The sequence below is a fragment of the Anomalospiza imberbis genome, chromosome 17 (genome assembly GCF_031753505.1).
Source record: "Anomalospiza imberbis isolate Cuckoo-Finch-1a 21T00152 chromosome 17, ASM3175350v1, whole genome shotgun sequence".
In the NCBI taxonomy this organism is placed as follows: domain Eukaryota; kingdom Metazoa; phylum Chordata; class Aves; order Passeriformes; family Viduidae; genus Anomalospiza; species Anomalospiza imberbis.
Window position 1 is genome coordinate 4,407,856 of NC_089697.1, and position 19,187 is coordinate 4,427,042.

The window sequence follows — 19,187 nt, forward strand, 5'->3', positions numbered from 1 at the left end:
CTGGAAATCCCAGCTGGAGATTTCTATTCTGGCTGTGTCAGAAATGTCTTGGGAGCAGCTTTCTTTGCAGTGTTTCAATGCTGCTCATTCTGCTCCCATTCACAATATCAGGAAGTACAAAACAAAATTTACATTCTGGTGTTTTAGACTAAGGGAAATCTCCTTGATTGCTTCAGAGGTGGCTGAAAACACTCATATTTTTTAATAGAGCCATGTAGCTGGAGACAAGCTCACAAGTGATTTTTAATTTCTCTATGTTTACCTCAGAACACCAAGGGTAAAATTTAAGTCAGTGACATCTAATACAGATCTTAAGTTCATACTCAGTAGTTTGACAGTCAGGATGTTATGCATAAAACTGTTTTGTCTTTCGGATTCTGTGTTTCTGTGTGCATGCACAGGTAGTGATGATGCAAGGAGGTAAAGCTCAGTTGTCGGTGCATTTCAGGTTTTAACTTGTTGATAAAACCATCCCTTTTTCAAGCAGACTGGACTCACTGCTTGCCTAGCCATGAGTTCCTCCTTTATTATGGTCTTAATCATGATTCAAAATATCCTTTAATCTCTCAAGAATGCCTCCTTTTCTTGTGTAAGAGGAGCACTCAGATTTTTTCTGTGTCTCGTAACTGTGGTTCAGTCCAAGGGAGGTGAGAGAATGTGCTACTTCAAAAGGTGATTTAAGTGAGCCTAATGTTTTAGGCTCTTTCAGTCTTTTCATTTTCAACAAGGACCTCCTGAATTTTGGTTTATCCCCAGGTGTTTCCACTGACATATAACTGGCTCTGAGAACAGCCATGTGTGTTGTGCTAATGGGAGACAGCACTGGCATGCTCCTCAAAACGCTGTGTTCAGCCTGGCTCCTGCTCCTATCCCAGCTTGATTTACTTGGAGTGTTATCTTGGAGAGAGCTGGCTCTGAAAATGAGAGTAGGTGGAAAAAGTTTCACTGAAAAGAACAAATTAATGTTTCCTGTCTTCTGTCCACACAGACTCTTTTGGACAGAGCTTCTGCTGAGGTGTGTACCATATGTAAGTATTCTTTAAAGTGGGTTACTCTCTGGTGTTGTGACCTAGAGAACAAATACAGAATTGTTGAGTGGATGAGCTGCAGGTTTTTCCCTTCTTTGCCCAGCTTTTCTTAATCTCTCCATTCATGTCTCAGTCCTGTGGGGTTTTTTCTGCATGGGACATGAAACAAAAATTTGATTCTGTACTGCCAGTGAAAATCAGGATTCACCTGTGACTTGGTAGGTGCAGAATTAAGCCAGGAGGCAACAATAAACAACCATTGCCTACAGCTGAGCATTTTCTAAAATATGCAGCTGTGAGAGGGGCTGGAGGCCTACTGGGACCCTTCCACCCAACTTTGGACAGGGTGCTGTCCTGTCTGCTCACAAAGGACAGCTGTGGCAGCATAGGTCCTCTTGTTCTGCCACTCCTGAAGGATCAGCATAAGAACCCCAGGAGTCCTCAGCAGCTGGATCCCATTGTGGTGGGATGATGAGTCCCCCTGCACCTTTCTTTGGCTTTGCATGTTTCCTAATAAAAGTGGTGTCAACAGAGCTCAACAAATAGTGATTCTTGTTTCATGACAATGATTGCTGTGGATCACACGCTTGAAGGGTATGGGTCCAGACTATTTTGAAAACTATAATTAAAAAAAAAGAAAAAGGCATTTTTACTTCAAAAGAAGGCCCTGATTATGACCTATTAGTCTGATTGTGGAAATTAGGATTGTACTTGCATTGCTAATGCTTTAATTTGTTGTCTTGGAATTTCAGCTGTTGAAAAATTTTCTCCTTTGACAAAAAAGCACCCTCACTTGCTGTCCTCCAATTCCTTCCATCAGGCCCATCTACCTTTGGATGAACAGTGAGATCTGAGCCCTGTTGAGAGGGCTTGGTGCTGTGTCCATGTAGCAAAAATGAGGCATATTCACAGCCTGGCACTGTCACTGGCTGCCCTGTCCTGCCTCCCTCTTCCTTGTCAGTTCATTTAGCTAATTCCTTTCTTCTTAAATTACTCCCTCCTGCTTAACAACTTTCACAACTTGTTTGCAACCACCCGCAGCCACTGTGGTTGTGTATTCTTTTCTGGGGGATATATTAGACTGTTTATTTAGGCTGAAAGCTGCAAAGGGAAGGTTTGCAACTGTGTTTTCATGCTGTCTAACACCACCAGAGCTTGACCATTGTTTGTTTCAAAACACCCTGCAATAAAAACAATTGATGTTGCATGCATTCATCAACAAAAGTCATAAAGCAGTTGTAACTAAATCCCTTTATTTATTAAGTTGTTGCACCCCAAGACTCTGTAAACAGGCCGGACAAAAGCAAATGTGAGCCACAGAGACTTCACAGAGCAATTGTTACTCTGAAGAGCCCATTTCACCTGCTCTCTCCTCCTCGCTTGTTCCCATCAGCATCTCCGCTTGGAGCTTCAGCTCCAGGCTCCAATCAAGCGAGCACCCAAATTCCTAGAGGTACCATTTTGCAGCAATATGAGCCTAATTGTTTTTAGATTGAATATTTTCATGGGATATCAGTCTCAGTGTTCCTGGAATTAGCATGCTCACTGAAGGATTGAAGATGCTTATCAGGCCCGACAGCTTTAGTGTCAGCGGGATCAGCAGCAGCTCCACGAATCTTCGCTGGCTGGCGACAATATTTATCTATGCGGAATGGAGACATATGGCCAGAATCATCCGCTCCCTTTCCTCAGTAATTAAAACATCTGGGAGCACAAAAGGGCTGTAAGGATAAAAAAAACCCTCTCTCTGCTAAATAAAACAGGAGCATGGTGCCTTTACATAATTGCCGAGGCTTTCTCTTGCTGTCGTGGTGGCGTCTCTGGAGGACCAACCTCCTCTAATGTTTTTTGAATGTGTGACGGTCAATAGAAGCACAAACTGAGCTGAGAACAGCCCTCAAACTTTTTATTAATACTGTATCTTACTTTGTTTTCCAAAGGATGGATTTGAATGCTTCTGAGAGGGATTGAGGATTATTTAAGGAGTAGCAAAAGCATACTGAAGTCATCAACTGTTTTACAGACCATGATTACACAGTGATAGCTTTCTGTGTCTGGAGTATTCTGTAGATATATCTTTGATAAAAACTATTTCACTGAGAGTTTTGAGGTTCAAATTCAGACCAGGGCAGCATGATGACAGCTGTTATCATTTGATGGATATTCAGTACAGTGTGTGATGCGTGTTTAATACAGTTTTATGTAATTTTCAGAGATTATGTGTCCCAAACACAAAGCCATCTTAAAATGAAGTAATTGTCTAACTTCTTGGCCATTGCGAAATCTCCAGCAGAGCTGTGTGCTCCAAGCCTTGCAGAGCTGGACTTCAGAAGAGGAATCTTATTTTTGATATATGACACTTTTAAATCCTAAAATTTTTCATCTGTAGAGATGGGCTGGCATTTGGAGTGTTACTGTTCTTTTATTGTATACAGGGCTCACAATGCAGAGCTTTGTAGTGACTTTCCTTTGGTTTTTTTTTTTTTTTTTTTTTTTCTAATGAAGTAAGATCATAGAATTGTTAAGGTTGGAAAACACCTTAAGGATCAACAAGTCTGTCAGCTCAGCACTCTGATTTGAGTGGAGGTTATTCAGTCTCAAGTACCTGAATAACATCTCATCCACATTTTGCTGGAAGTGGTGAATTTACCCAGTATCTCCTAGGGGAAGACTGAGAAACTGAGGCAAAGGGGTGGAATAGAATTGCCCACAAACACATAAAAATCTGTGGCTTAGGTGGAAACTGAATCAAGCACCTCTGAGGCTCCTCCTATGACAGCTTTTTGTGTTTTGAAACCACAGCTGAGCAGTACCCAGTGCTCCCACCAAGGAACCAGACTAGAGGGTCATAATGAATTTTATCTTAAAATCTGTGCAAGTAAAAAACCCACTATCACTGAGGAATGATAGCTCAGCCAGTTTCTCTGGAATTGCTCATTTCTAGGCCCTGGTCTGTGATATCTGCTGGGCCAAGCACAGCCTGGGCTGCTGATGGGGATGAGTGCCCTCACCTGCTGCTGGGGCTCACATCTCCTCCCTGACTCCTTCAGAGCAGGAGTTTGGTGCTGACTCCTCTGTGGCTGAAGTGAGGGTGCTAACTCCTTGTCTCTTAGGTGTCCTCTGGATTTAAAAACATTTCCAAAAAGTGGAGGTGCTTGGGTGCCTTTCCCTTCCATGCTCTGGCTGCGATACAGCAGCAGCTCTTGACATCTGGAGATTCTGCTTTTACAACTGCTCCAAGGTAAGGACTTCTCTGCGGGCAGTTATGGGGCAGCAGTTTGTTCCTGTGTGAAGGAGCATCTCCTGCCTCCAGTTTCTCTTTTGTAACCTTGTGTGGGTGCCTAAAGAAACCTCAGCTTGTCACATCTGGTTTGTGTGGAGCAGGGAGAGGTAGGGCCCAGGGTTTGTGAGGTATGTAGGTGATAGACTTAAAGTTTCAATTTTAAGAAGTGTTGTGAAGAAGGACAGGGGATGAAAGGCTGGTTTAGGGAGATTGATAAAATGGAAGCAGAGGTGAGGCGATGAGGAGAAGAGGATTAAGTTCTTTGCAGAGAATTTAGGAAAAAATCATGGAACTGCAGAAGCTGGATGCTGCTGGTGATTGGTTTGCACCTCACACTTGCTTCCAGCAGTACCCAAGCAAACTAAATTGGGAGACATTGGCAGTTATATCCAGATTAATTTTAATATAGTACTGGAAGGCTCTGCAGTGCAGCACCTCTGCACTAATGTAACTCTTTGTCAATAAAATGAGCTCTTGTGATGTTTCCAGTAACTGAACTGGCTTCTTGACCCAGCTGGGTCCTGCCGTGCTGCATCGAGCTTGGGCAGCACAGCTTGGCTCACAAGTGAGGCATCTAAAGAGGGAGACTTGGGCAATCTCACTATCCATATTTCTGATTTGTTGCTTCTCCTCCATGCACCTCATGCTTCTTTTAGCTGAAGGTAGCTCTCCCTGCAGTATTAGCAGTTATTACATTTTGTAGAATACCCCAGATAATGACAAGTAATCTTTTTCTTAAAGAAAACTTATCCCAGTAGAGGTCTAATCCAATATATTTATATGACAAACAGCTGAAGCCTTAAAATGTCAAACTGGCTCAAAGATTCAATTAAATCCAGCCCAGTTCTAGGTGTACTTCCTAATTAAAGCATTTGACATCCACACAGACATAAATATTTATGCTTAGTAGAACCTATCCCAAACAGCAAAACAAATTACTCTGACAACATGGAAAACATGAATGCTCTCCATGGCTCTATTATCTGCATGCATAGCTTAAGTTTCAGCAGGTGTCATTTTACATGGAAGAAGCTGTCAGATGTGTTTGGAAGAAGGCTGACAGTATAAGGGAAGGTGATAGTTTTAGTGGGAATGGAACCAGAGTTCTGCAAGCAGCATTGTGGGCCCAATTCTGATCTCACTTTATTAAGCTCAACAATCTGGGCCATATGCTCAAAGATTTGATCTTTTACCCTGTCTGGATGCCACAAGAATCCTGACAGCACATACAAATATGGCAACAGGTCATTTTTACTTTGGGAATTGTGAATATTTTTTTGTGGGTTCCATGTTGCTGCCTCTCGTGCTCTGGCCAGTAGCCTCAGCCAGATAAGTGTTATACGCCCATGTTTCCTGATTTCCCAACAAATCCAGAAACCATCCAGTCCCTCATAAATTCCAGTGTTATCAACCCATAATTCCTGCAGCCCCACAGTCTAGTACAGACAAGCACTTAGCAAGATATTTTGGGGCTGTGTTTTTCTGCTTGCTTTGGAAGTTGAAGTTTCTGGCATGAACAGAGTTCTTAATTTATAGCATTAGTTAAATTTCCCTGGAGATTCAGGATCCTAAACTATCCCATTCTGTATTTTGGGCCCTATCAAATGGCATAATGAGGGTGGTCATAATTTAACATTCTTCTGGCTGGTGTAAACAGGGATCTTGGATTTGGAAAGACCCCAGTGTTCAAACAAAAAAATAAATCTCAGAAGAAAGGTTCAGAACCAAGATGCATACAAGATTAGGTGTTTCTGCTTTGTTTACCAGCCTTCATTTAACCCCTAATTTTTGTTTTCCCCTGTGCTTTACTGTTGAAAATGGGATTATAAAAGCAAACCCAAATCTGGGGACATCTCACAGAACAGAACACACTTGCATTTATTTTATTTATTTAGCAACAGACATCTATTTTTAAAGGAGTCAATAATCACTCACATCCTTGCTTCCAAGCAGGAAGAACACCGGTCATAAATAGTGTAATAGACTTGGTGCCAGGTGAGCATCTGCATATTTTTTCCATTTACCTCCCTTTGTGCTGGTGATGCTCCAGGATCCCAGAAAACAAATTCTGTCCCCATCCTCCCCTCTGCTTCTGCAGTCGCTTATGGAGTGGCCACCCCTTTATCCATCCCACCTTGGCTGTTCCCTGCAGGAATATCCCAAACTCTCACGTTGGCCTCTGCTCCAAGCAGGAGGATCCAAACCCCCCAGGGTGCTGCCTGCTTGGAGCAGGGCAAGGGAGAGCAAGGCAGGGATGCCCCCAGGGAAAACTCCATTTGTGTTGATGCTTTTTCAGGGCTACCTAAAAACAGAGGCCAGACAAACTTAGGAGAATAAAAAGCAGTTATGTTTATTGAAGGGCCTTCAGCTGCATTTTGGGCAGAGGAAGCCCCCAAGTCCATTTTGGGTGTAGCCCCCTATTTTGGCTACACGCAAAATGGACCACGAGTTTTCACACTTTTATAAGTTTGGTCCATTTGCATACTGGGAGTTAATCTTCCAATTACAGCTTCAGGTAATGAAGTCATTGACCCCAAGTTTGCTCCCGTCCCAGTTCACTTTTGTTTACATTTCTTGTGGCCTGAGGCAGTAAGGTGTTCTTCATTCCCAGACCTAGAGAGGAGTTGTGTCCAACCAAAATGGGAAAGCAGCAGCTCACACTGTGGAGTTTAAAGTTATACATTAAAAGGTTGCAGAGTTACAAATACATGAAAAGTATAGAAGCTAAAATCCTAAGGTATCAGTGTCCCTTTTCCCCAGACACATTTGAGGAACACAACATATAGACCCTGTGGGGATGTTTATCAGTGTGCAGGGTGGAAAAGCCTGTCCAGGCTTTTCTAGGAGCTGTTCCTTGGGAGAGCAGCCCAGATTTACACTGCTGGGCTGTGTAGCTGGTTAGTGTTAACATTGCCTCCGTGAGCATTGGGGGAATTGTAGTAAATCTTCCAAGAACAGAGAGCTGGTTTCATCTTGTTTGACACATTGTTTCCTGATAAGAGCTGCTGGGAAAATACTTCAGTTTTCTCGTCAGACCAAGCTCGCTGAGTTGCCAGGATAGACTCTGAATCCACAAGGTCCTGAAAAAGAAATTTAAACAGCCACACTGTGGAGGGAGGGAACATTGATGTGTGAAATGGCTGAACACCAGGGGCAACTTTCTGAAGTACTGACAAATGTAAGAGTATATGGAAATTTCTCTTTGTCTCTGCCTGACAAAGGAAGGTGAAGCTTTTAATTTTCTCTGTGATTCCTGGTTGCTGTTGCTGCTTCCCCATTTGTGCCTCCAGGTGGGGCTGAGCTATTTGATCTTGACTGAAATTTGCAGTAGCCAAAAACTGCAAACAAGGGACTTGTTCACCTGGAGAAACTTTGGAGAGCCAAGGTGACTCAAGTGATGCTGTGTAGTTTAAAGGCAATAAGAACCAGGACACAAAACCAGTATACAGCAATGTGATTTGTTTTTTATTTTTGTTTGGGGGCTGAGGGATTTCTGTTCATTTTAGCTTAGTCCCACTGCAAGTCTGTTCCTTATGTTATAGTTCGTGTTCCCATGCATCCCAAGATCTCTCATAATCCCACTGATACTTCTTGGAATCACAGTCTTTATTGCAGAGCGTTGTTTTGAAAGTGTGTGTGTGTGCCAGCAAACACAGAGGCTTCTGTTCTGAAAACTCAAAGCTTGGATAATACTTGAGCTCTTTTTGTGTGCATGAAGTTAAACAATGCTCTAGTTTTTGGTGGAAAACCTGCACTAAAAATTTATGCCAACCTATGTTGCAACCCACAGCCTGTGCATGGGCTCAACAGGATTTGATGGCTGGTTTTTGACTGAAGTTCTTTCAGACTTCGAAATTCAAGGGCTGCAAGCTCAGATAAAAGTAAACAGACTTTCCATGAACCACAGTGAACTGAAGCCATTATTCTCAGAAGAACTTGCACTGAGTGGTGTTCAGCCCTGAACTGCATTGACTCCAGCAGAGAGGGAGCATTTGCTGTAAAACAATTGTGGATGTTTATTTTTGGCATCTCTGAAAATCCAGCCATGTGCATAGGTGTGTAGTAAAGATTTATTTGCCACCTGAGCTGCAAAGCATATTCTGTGTATGCAGCATGAGAAAGAAATTAAAACATGACTGTGGATAGGGATATGATTTTATCATCATATCTGTGTGAAGTAGGAAATACATCTTCATGCCCTGTGAAAATTTCTTTTCAATCTGAGTTTCTAGTTGCAAGAAAGGATAAACACTTTTGAAAGAGCACACTCATGACAGACACACACAGTGACAAACTTTTAAAAAATACATGTCCCTAATTTTCTAAGCAGCTGTTTAAAACTAGATACATGTCAAAAATTACCTTAGTGATGTCAGCTCAGCCTTTTGCATTTTTCACTACCTGTCCCTGGGCAAATTCTGATCCACCACTGTGCACAGAGATGTGTTTCTTCTACAAATTAAAGTAGTTAAGCAAAATGGGAGCTTAAATAGAAAAGTTTATAAATTAGCTATGAAGTTCTGTAAACATGTTTGCTGCCTTTGCTGCCTTTTTCTTTTTTTCTTTCTTCTTTTTTTTTTTTTTTTAAGACTTAATTGCAGCTCTAAATGTTTAATTCAGAGATTTCAGCAGCAGACATAGCTAAGGGTTCTGATGGGGCTGCTGCAGAACAGCCTCCTGTCTGTCAAATGGACTGTGCTCCCAGAAAAAAACAACCCAGATTGCCCAAAAGACATCTGTGTCAAATTGATGATGAGCTTGACTGGCATCTTAGAGAGATCTTGAGATGGCAAGATTAACCCTCAAATGGCCTGGGAGGCAAAGGGCATGGCATTTGAAAAGAGGGCCTCACACAGGACTTGGCAGGTGGAAAAACCTGCAAGACTCAGCTAAATTCAAGTCTTCTTCAGAAATTATAACTTTGGAACTGGGGGAGGGGATGCAGGTGATGCTGTTGGCTCTCTCTGGTTTTCCTTGGAGTGTTATAGTTTTTTAGCATGTATTTTCTATGGAAATAGCCCCTGTGCAGTGCTTCATGGAAGTTACAGGCTGTGAAATGTTTTTCAGGTAATATGTTGGAAGGTCTAAAGCACAGAACCCTAAAATATGCTGAGCTGGAAGGGACTCACAAGGATCATCAAGTCCAGGTCCTGGCTATCCACAGGACAACACCAAAGATCTCACCCTGTCCCTGAGGGCATCATCCAAACACTGCTGGAGCTCTGGCCACCTTGGGGCTGTGACCACCACCCTCTGGGGGAAGAATCTTTTGCTATCATCCAACCAAACCCTCCCATGGCACGGCACCTGTGCTGTTCTCTTGGGTCCTGTCCCTGGTTACAGAGAGCAGAGATCAAAGCTGCCCCTTGGGAGGAGTTGCAGACCCTGTTGAGGTCTGGCCTCAGCTAGTTCTTAGATGGCTTCCCCTCTCAACCCTTCATGTCTTAGTGTTCTTCCTTTGGGCACCCTTTAGTAAATTCATACCTTTCCTACACTGTGCTGCCCAAAACTGCACCCAGGACTCGAGGTGAGGCAGCCCCAGCCCATCCTCCTGCTTTTCTCCAAGCTGGAGAAATCCATCACAGCTGGCCCTTGGTGCTGCTCTGGTGCCACCAGATACTAACGACCCACCTTAAAAATTCAACAGTAGCTCCTTAATGTTTCCCTGAAGGAAAATAAAGAACATGAAAGACCGGCAGTTGCCCTGATAGTAAAGGGAGAGCAGTTGCCTATGTTTGAATTTCCTTGTGTTTGAGTTGCTGTGCTTGTGTAGTGTCAGCAGTGTGACTCCTGGAATGGAAGGAGCCAGTTCCTCCACTGGTGTGTACTGGTGGGTCTCTGCTGCTGTCACTGGAGCAGGAGTTATTTACACCAGAGGAAGAGCTGACCTTCATAAATTGTAAATAGTCCTTGACAGGAATATGTGCTCGTGGCCTTGTCAGCTCTCAGAGGTTTTGTCAGTGTTGGTCTACTGGTAAATGTACTGGCAAACTTCCTCCAGCAGAGCCAGCAAAATCTTGTTCTTCCTGGCCTCATATTCCAACATCTCCTACTGCAGTAAGAAACCCAGAGGGCCACATCTGACCCAAAGTGAGTTCTGCTGTGATTGCATCCATGGCACAGTGATGTTCATTGGAAACTCTGTGTCCCTCTATTTCTCACTGGGTTCTTAGCAAAATTGTGCAGTGTAGGTATGACTTGATGTCTGTAGTAACTCCACCACTGGAAGTAATTGACTGTCTCGGTGAATTTAGCTTTATTCCCAAGGCTTGCTAGTGTTTCTAGAGCTGTGGAAAAAAAAAAAAAATCAAACTTACATTCTGGTCATAAGGAGATAATCGTATGTCTTTTAAACATTATTTTTAGGTCCCATAAAAATATAAGCAAAGGCAAAGATTTGGGGTTTTCTCTCATGATAGTCACTGGCCTCACTTTGGAAATAGTCTTTGGAAACCAAATGTAAATTTTGTGCAAGTCTTATGTTGCTTGTGGTGTTATGACAGCATTAGAGCCCCCTGTGCGTCCCCTGTTTCTTGGGAATTAATAAAAGTGTGCCTGACATTTTCTGAGGATCAAAATAGATATTTAATAGTGGATAAATACTGAGATTGTTTTATTCCTAAAAATGAGCAATAAATTGCCTAGAAACAGTCGCTGAGAATGTAAAAATTATTTAATACCTATTAGGCAGAAGCTGATGGACCTCAAGGCACTTTATTAACAAGGAACACGGCTCCCACGTAGTGTTGTGATTGATATGAGTGTCTCCATGTACAGATGTGAAATACTAATGGGGGCTTCATTAGAAGAGTTAAGGCTCTCCTGGGGATTGCTCACATTGCTTCAGACTGGGGAGAAGCAGAAGTTAACAGTGACTTGTAGAGGCTCTTGCAGGTTTTCTCACCTGCTGTATATACTTATTTAAGAAACAAGGGGTTTACTGAAGAGGAAATGGGCTCCGAAAATATGAATTTTTATGAAAAAATGCATTCAGAAAAATTCAAGGATGAATGAAGGCCAAATGGGAGCTTCTCAGAGTAGAAATCCCTTAAGTTTACAAGTGTCTTTTGGGGCTGCAGGAGGAGATCAGGTGTAAACAGAACTGGAAGCTGTAAATTGGGCTGGCAGGTGCAGCTCTGCAGCTTTCAGAGTGCCCTTCTGACAGTGGGGATGGTGCCCAGGAGAATCCTGGCTGTGATGGAGAGCCAGGGGGTGAGCAGCAGCCATTTCAGAGAAATGCTTCCCCTGGCATCATAAATACAGGTGACCAGGGTATTATCCTCTGTGTGAGGACATCCAGCAGCTCTGGGTTTGTGGGTCATTAATATCTCAAAGTTCTAAACTGGCACAGACCACAGTGGTTTACCACAAGTGAATTAGATCAATTAATTTCCAACCCAAACCTAATGGGCATTTTAGAAAAGGATTTAATGTCTCATTTACTCTCTACAGTTATCTTGTTAAATCCCAATTAAGTGTCTAAATATTTCTTACAACCTTAATGAATTACAATATAATAAGTAAGAAATGATCACTAGTTTCTGCTAGCATGCTGAAGTCTGCTGTTAACTCGAGGAAGTGAACATTAAATTTTCTTAGGACAGTTGTTTGTGCCAGTGAAAGAATTATTTTTAATAACACTGTAATTTTAAAGTAATATAACTGGTAGACTACAGTCTCTCTTTTTTTTTTTTTTTTTTTTTTTTTTGGTCCAGTAGGATAATGTCAACAAGAAAAAGTTGAGATTGCCCTTTAAAGGTCACATGTTTGAAAAAGTTCTTAAACTTATTTTTTCTCCTAAATTTTGCAAATACTTCCATTTCTTCCAATTAGTTGGTGATGTAATTAATCTCATTTTCACATGCAGTTGCACAGCTAAACTGAAAATCTGGCCTCACATTTTCAAAGTGATGAAAATATTATTGTGGAATTTCAGAGTGCAGTAGCACAAGTATATTTTTCCAAGTGTATTTGGTGTCCTTTAGAAACATTAAAAACATCTGTGACTTTTTAATTTCCTTTTTCTTTTTTTTTTTTTAATTATTTGCATGAACCACAACAGAATATATATGAGTATACAGGTACAAATAAAATACTTGGAGGTGATTTCCCCCTCACTTACGTTTGGGCTCCATCCTTTCTTTCTATTATTTGAGAACCATATGCAAACATCAAGGAGGTGATTTTTAATCAATCCTTTCTGTTATCCTCGAAGAGAAAGAAAGCTCATTCTTTGGGACAAGCTGGGTTATGTCAAGGTGAGAGGTGCCTAAAGCTGCAAAACCATGCAGGGTCAGGTGGGGTGAGGCAAAGGACAGGACCTCCCCAAGCCTGTGAGGAACCCCTGGAATGAAACCTGGGCTGCACAGATTCCATGATGATGATGCTGTTGGGATCTGGTCCTGTTGCAGTGAAAGATCTTTCACTCCTCTGAGGCCTTCTGGTGAAGTGAGTGCGAATAAATTAACTTTGCAAAACCAGAAGGGACACTCTCCCTGCAATAATTCAGCAGCCTCAGGTTCCAGCTGAGTGCTGTGGCTGGCGCTGGCGTTTTGAAGAGTGGCTGAGTCTCCTGGGTTGTGTGGAGCTGTTGGGGCAATGGGAGCTGTGCCTTGCAGCCATGCCTACAGCTCTCTGTTCCTACAGCAGAGCTGTTACCAAAGCTGGCTTGTGGTTTTTTGTGCTTTGTTCCCAGGTTAGGGGCTCTTAGGAGTATTCTGCAGGTATTATTTCTAAGCAGTGTCTCTGTGCATTGTAGTAAAGGGGATGCAAAGGGATTTCATCTCCTATGCTGTAGTAAAGAGAATACAAAGATATTTTCAGTCTCTTTCCTTTGAGCATTGTCCTCCCTATTTATGACAGCAATTAGTTTATTCTTAAAAGGAGGAAAATAGAAAAAGCAGCACACAAGCACTCAAACTGAGCAGCTCCCTAAGAGCTTTTTTCCAATTTATGAAACAAACAAAACAAAAAAAAAATCCCTCCGAAGTTAAACTAATATGAAACAGCCCCAGCATTTGAACTTGTCGCACGAAGCTGGTTTAAATTTTAATGTGAGCTCTGGAGTAGATTTGTGTAAGGCAAGGTAAAGCAAGTCCCATGAAATATTGATTCTGTACATTTTCTTATGAATTTTTATACTCCAATTTAGTAAATTTTTCATCTCGCCTGCACTTAGAGGTTGCCTATAAAGTCGTTACTACCAATTGTATTAACTGTTGTAAATAAATCATATTGGTTTGGGCTATTTGTATGAACATGGGCCGACAGGGCCCGGTTTTGTTTGAGCTGTGGCATGTTATGGCCTTAGTCTGAAAGGGCTAAAAAGGGATTATCAAAATTTAAAATCCGTCATGGCACAGTGGCAGAGCTGCAAAGCCCAGGAGCAACTGTCAGAGGCAGGAATCTTCCTTCTGCATGTCCCACCTGGATCAGACAAAGCAGCAGGGAGGGGTCTCCAACAGGAAGGTTGTTGTCTGCTTTATGTCAGGAGAAAATGAGGTGGGAGGGGTGGCATTGCCACCTGTGTCCTTATACCTGCAGGTTGCTCCATTGAAGAGAAGAATAAAAACTATAAATATTTGCAATGCTTGGGTACAGCTTGACTTTGCAAAGTGTTTTCTTTAAAATGCCACCTGCAAATAGACATTAGAACAACTGATTTGAGGGAAATCAGCAACTAAAATTTTTCCTTTGGCATTTTCAAGCCTCTAAATCCCAGTTGTCTCTCTACCCAGAGCTTCATCGTGAGCTCTGATATCCTCCATCAAACCTAGCTTAGATGTTCACACTGCCTCCTCATCTCTAATTTTAACATATTAAGTGGGTAGGTAGGCAAGATTGTTCTACTTTGTGTCTCTGTATGAAACACAGGTTTTCTGATGCCTTTCCTTTTAAAATAATATTTTCAAAATGTTACATAACATTCAGCTGAATAAGCTTCATGATTTCTTTTCTATGAGCTATTCCACTGGTGAGTTTGGCTGCTTAACAAAAACACAGCATGAGAGCTTCTAGGTGTTTAGGTGGTGTCATTATTAATTTTGAACTGTATTGCAATAAATGCGTTTTATTGTTTTTAATTTGGTTTTCAATGCTGCTTTTCTGCTGCAACTCTGACTCAGAGAATTTCAGCAACACTCTGAGCTGAAGGCTGGTCATGTCTGGACTCTGCTGTAGACACAAGTGCAGGCTGCGAGCTATTAATGTCATTGCAGCTCTTTGAGTCGTAAATGTCTGCAATCATTTGATGAGGGCCTGACTTGAAGCAAGTTTTTGTATGTGCTTATACCCTGTAGTCTTGAGAGGTGCTTAAATATCTCCTTAAAGCTGGAGTATATGTTTCAGTGTTCTGAAGATGGATGACATGAACATGGCTTGCTGTGGTGGATGTATAAATAAGAACAGATGGGTTTTCCAGATTCTAGTTAATGGCAATTAAACTCTAATTTGTTATTTTATACAGAACAAATCTCTGTTAAATTTCTGGCTTTGTAAATACTCTGAAACAATGCTTTTTGAGATATTGTCATGAATGTTTGGGCTATTTTGAGATAAGTCCAAACAAATTATTTTGTTATTTTTGATAACAAAACATACCAGGTGCACTTCTGATATTGGTTGTCTATGTATAATTTTCCAACCATTTTCTATTTCACCTACCTTTAAAGAAAGATTATAAGCTTATTTTCACAGTTGCCCTAAGCATAACATTTTTCATAAAATGAACCTGTTAATAACAAGAAATTTAGTAAGTGTTTGGAGATAACAGCAAAACAATTCATAACTGAAATTCACTCAAAGTGTGCAAATAATCCTCTTACTTGTCCTCCTCTATCCAAGCTAAGTCCTGCTCAGAAACCAGCTGTGCTCTATTGGTTTATGTGTTGCTTGTAGGTTGGGTTCTTAGATAGATTTAAAGTTTTGTTTTGTTTTGTTTTGTTTTTTTAATTCAGAATATCAATAGCATCCAAGAAAAACTCAACTATTTTTCCAGAGGAGCAGTACCTCATGAGTTAAAAGGCTCTCTGTAATAATCACCTCGTATTCAGTTTAGTTTGCCCTCCTTGGCTGGAGCTGACCTTTCAGCTGTCTGTATATCCTGAGTGTTTGTGTAAACAGCAAAGGATCCCGTTAATTACAGAGCCTTCCTCCCATTGAGCACAGCGATGTCCGGCCTCCTCTGATGGCCAGGGCGATAGGAGAAGCCACTGGGAGACAGGAAGGAGCTTGCAAAGAGGGAAAACTCTGGGAGGGAGGGAGGAGGCAGTGGGAGCCTGCCCTGCACTGAGGAAAAGTGAAACAGAGCTGGGGCACAGGCAGCATCTTGGTCTTTGGAAGCTGTGGGAGGCAATTCTGGGATTCCAGAGCTGAATTCTCTCTCCTTTGGGGTTACCAGGGTTGTAGCACCAGCGCGTTTGGGCCCAGAAGTCCTCACCAAACATTGATGTTGGGGTTTGTGTCACATTCCCCAATCTGTACTGAACTGTTGGTTCTTAGCACTGACTGACGTGCTAAGAACCAACCCAAATATTTTCCCCAAACTTAGAGCCACTCCCTGAATCTTAGGGGAGTTAAAAAATCAAGCCAACCCCTGGTGTTGCTGCTTTTCCCCACACAGCTCTCACTGAGTCTGTAGTTTCTCCTCTTCAGTCATGGCTCTCACTGATGTGGAGCCTGCCTTTCCCTGGCACAGCGTTTGTGGGACTTTGTGCTCTCAGGCACAGAGCAGGGCTCGAGCTCAGGTGCCTCTTCTCAAGGGACATAGGATTTTTGTGTAGTCATAAATGGAATTTCACTACAGAAAGTGAGATTGACAGCAAATCTTCATGAAAGGGTCAGCATTTACACTGCCTTGGTGTAGAGTGTCAAGACTGGGAAGGAAAATTAATTGTAGAAGAAAACCAAATTTTTCCTTTGTGTGTTTATTTTTACAACTCTGATTAGTGTTGGCTATTCTAAATTTCCATGCTATTCAGCCTCATTGTAGATATGATGGTGACGTGTTTCGCTGGTTTGAGTTGGATGGCAGTCCTGCTGGGGCTCTACAATTTGGAGAATCTCAGATGTCACTCTTCCTCTGCAAACCTGCATATTATTGATTCATTTTGTTTCAAAAATGCAAGAAAAATCCTGCTGGTTGATTGGAAGTGACAAAGTGTAACTCAATCAGTTACATATGAAAGACTTTTGAGGGCAGCTAGAAACCAATGTTACATTGAGATATTTAGGCTTCAACATATATGGCAAAAGCCATATATTTAATTTTTTAAAAGCTATTTGGTCATCATAGTATTCTCAACCAAAAAAATTTTTATTTTGAATAGCTGCGAAATGCATCATTCTCAAATTCTCTATGTGGAGTAAATAAGATGTAGACACAGCTAATTGATATCAGGGAAGGTAGGATGGTTGAATGCAGGAAGAGCATCTGGCATGTTTCCAGCTGAATTTTTAACCAGTGGATACGCAGGGTTGTCCTCTTGGCTGTGATGTTGCCCAGTGTGGTAAAACAAAATTGCTCTGGTAAATGAAGCTGAGGGCCAGCCCTGTGCTCACACAGGCACTATTGTTGAAACATCAGCTAAACCTTCCAGTAGCTACATATGGTTAAGTACTACTAGTATTTCTACTTTTTTTTTTTTTTTTTTTTAATCAATTGAGCAAGTAAAAGCTCAGAAAACTGTTTTGATAGAAAAATGTCTGATTTAAAATTATTCTGTCCATTTTTCACCCAAGATACAACTGGAAGCATGGATAGTCGACTACTGCTTTGTGTGTTGAAGTGAAATAATGATCACATTAGATATAAACTCCTAATGGAAGCAACAGTTTTGGTGTATATCTGCTTATTTGCTGAGTTGCCTTAACTCCTCATAACTCACCCTGAACAGACTCGAATGTCAGGTGCTAGAAAGGTCAGCAGGGAGCAAGGTCAGACTCAAGGGCCCAGCATTTTCAAAGACAGAAGCAGATTAAGTTCACCCTTCAACCCTCTCTTCTGAGAATCTGCCACTCCTGTAAACCCGTTTTAGCTGTAGTACCCAAAAGTCTGACAGAAACCAGAAACACTTCAGTGTGTATTTCTCCCAGAAGCAGGCAGTGTCAAGAAATGCAATTTTGTTAGATGACTGCATTAGCCTTGAACTTTTCAGGCAGATCTAAATGAAGAGGAGGAGTTTATCCTGGCTTCTAGGAACTGATGGGAGCCCTGTGGGGCGTAGGTTCAAATTTTTAAATGTTCACATAAAATCAGATAGCGGTGTCCGCCCCCTCAAAAGCTCCACGGGTGGAGAAGGAAAGAACATACCAGTAAGCACATGCAATCCTTCAGAGTTCATTATACAGCAAGTGTGTTTCAAAGGACCTTGAGAGCATGTTTCCAAGGGAGGGGTAAGGTCGATGCATGGATGGGAGAAGCCAATTGAAATCAATGGGAATTGATTTAGAGTCCGGGGGCACTGTGTTAAAATCTCCAGTCTTACGATACACCTTCATGAATATTAACGGCAGCGGGATCAATACGCAGCTGATTTTCAGATGTACAGCTGGCTCCTTTTCGTCTGTAGATTAAAGACACGGCAATCTTTCTTTCTTTAGATAAGACCGAGAATTCAAAAAAATTACTTCTGACTTTAGATCCCGTTCTCCAGGGCTGTTTGATGATGTTTACGATATTTCCCTACTTTTTAAGGATGCATTTCCCCAGTTATGTTTATCTCCGGTGTCTGTTTCAAGGATTTCATCTAAATAAAGCGGAGTGGGCTGCTCAGTGGAGCACTGAGGTGGCTTTTTCGCGTGCTTTGGAGCGCAGGGGTTTGGGATAGCCCTGGTGCCTGCCCTCCTGCCGGCTGCCTGCCAGCAGATGGCTGCCGCTCTCTGATGGAAGTGAGCGCTCCACCGCACATTTTACCCCGTGCTCCGCAGAAAGTCACTGCAAAGCTCTCTGCCTGTCTAATCCCTGACAGCTCTGCCTCCAAACGTGTGCTCCCACAGCCTGTGAGCCCAAATGACTGCTGCAATCCATGCGGAAGAGCTCTGAGAGGCTCAGAGGTGCAAAACTGTGATGCTGCCGTGAGCGTGGTACATCAGCTGAGCCTTCCTCACTCTGAAAGTGAAATCAGACTTTTTCAAGCCTCCTTTTCTTTCCCTTAAAAAGGATGCATGTTATTTGAAACATCCTGAACGTTTTTGTTTGTTGTTTTTTTTTTTTTTTTTGAAAGTGCAGGTCAGGCTCCAGACTTGGCAGCTTGTCCTGACTTCCTAAAGGAGCTGAGCAAATGTCCCAGGCCTAAGCAACTGAAATTCTGGCAACATTTTGGATTCCTCTTTGCAGCAGACAAAGATTGCCATGTTCAGGCAGCTTTATGACACAGAATAATGTTTCAGGCTTCTATCTACATTACAAAATAATTATAGAAACTGAGTATGTCTCAGGGCTTGCAGATTTAATGCTTTTCCCTGTGGCTTCTTTAGGTAGTATCTGGCAAAATGCATATCATTGAAAATATGCTTGTTTTATTCCAGTTTTGTCACTATGGCTGGTGATAAAGATGTAGACAATGCAAGATACTCACATTTTCTCTGGAATCAGATACTGGAGGGAGTAACTCAGGGAGCCTGGGCATGCTAAGGGTGGTCTAATGCACCCCAGGAATATGAAGTGGTCAGGGTTGCTTCCAGACAGGGTTTGCCATGTCCTTGTCCTGCTAAGCTGTTCCTGGTCGTTCCAAAAGTGGCAAAGTTACCCCTGTGCTGAATTCTGTTGATTGCTTGCACTTGTAAAGACATTGCTACTTTTGCATGTTGTGCTTATTTTGAATTTAAGAGAGTTCAGGTTTTGAGACAATTTGCTTGTTTTTCAATGAATTCTGCAA

At 42.0% G+C, this 19,187-nt stretch overlaps 1 long non-coding RNA gene across 3 annotated transcripts in view; it reads left to right on the top strand.

Annotated features, from left to right (window-relative positions):
• The first annotated feature begins 790 nt into the window (after positions 1-790).
• The window catches only part of LOC137484006 (uncharacterized), a 75,123-nt gene continuing 56,726 nt past the window's right edge, over positions 791-19,187 (top strand). For 2 of the 3 annotated variants that reach the window (XR_011004710.1, XR_011004708.1), the window contains exons 1-2: positions 791-1,032; positions 6,265-6,306. This is a non-coding gene — a long non-coding RNA (uncharacterized lncRNA). The remainder of the gene's footprint in view (positions 1,033-6,264; positions 6,307-19,187) is intronic. The other variant, XR_011004709.1, reaches the window with a different exon arrangement.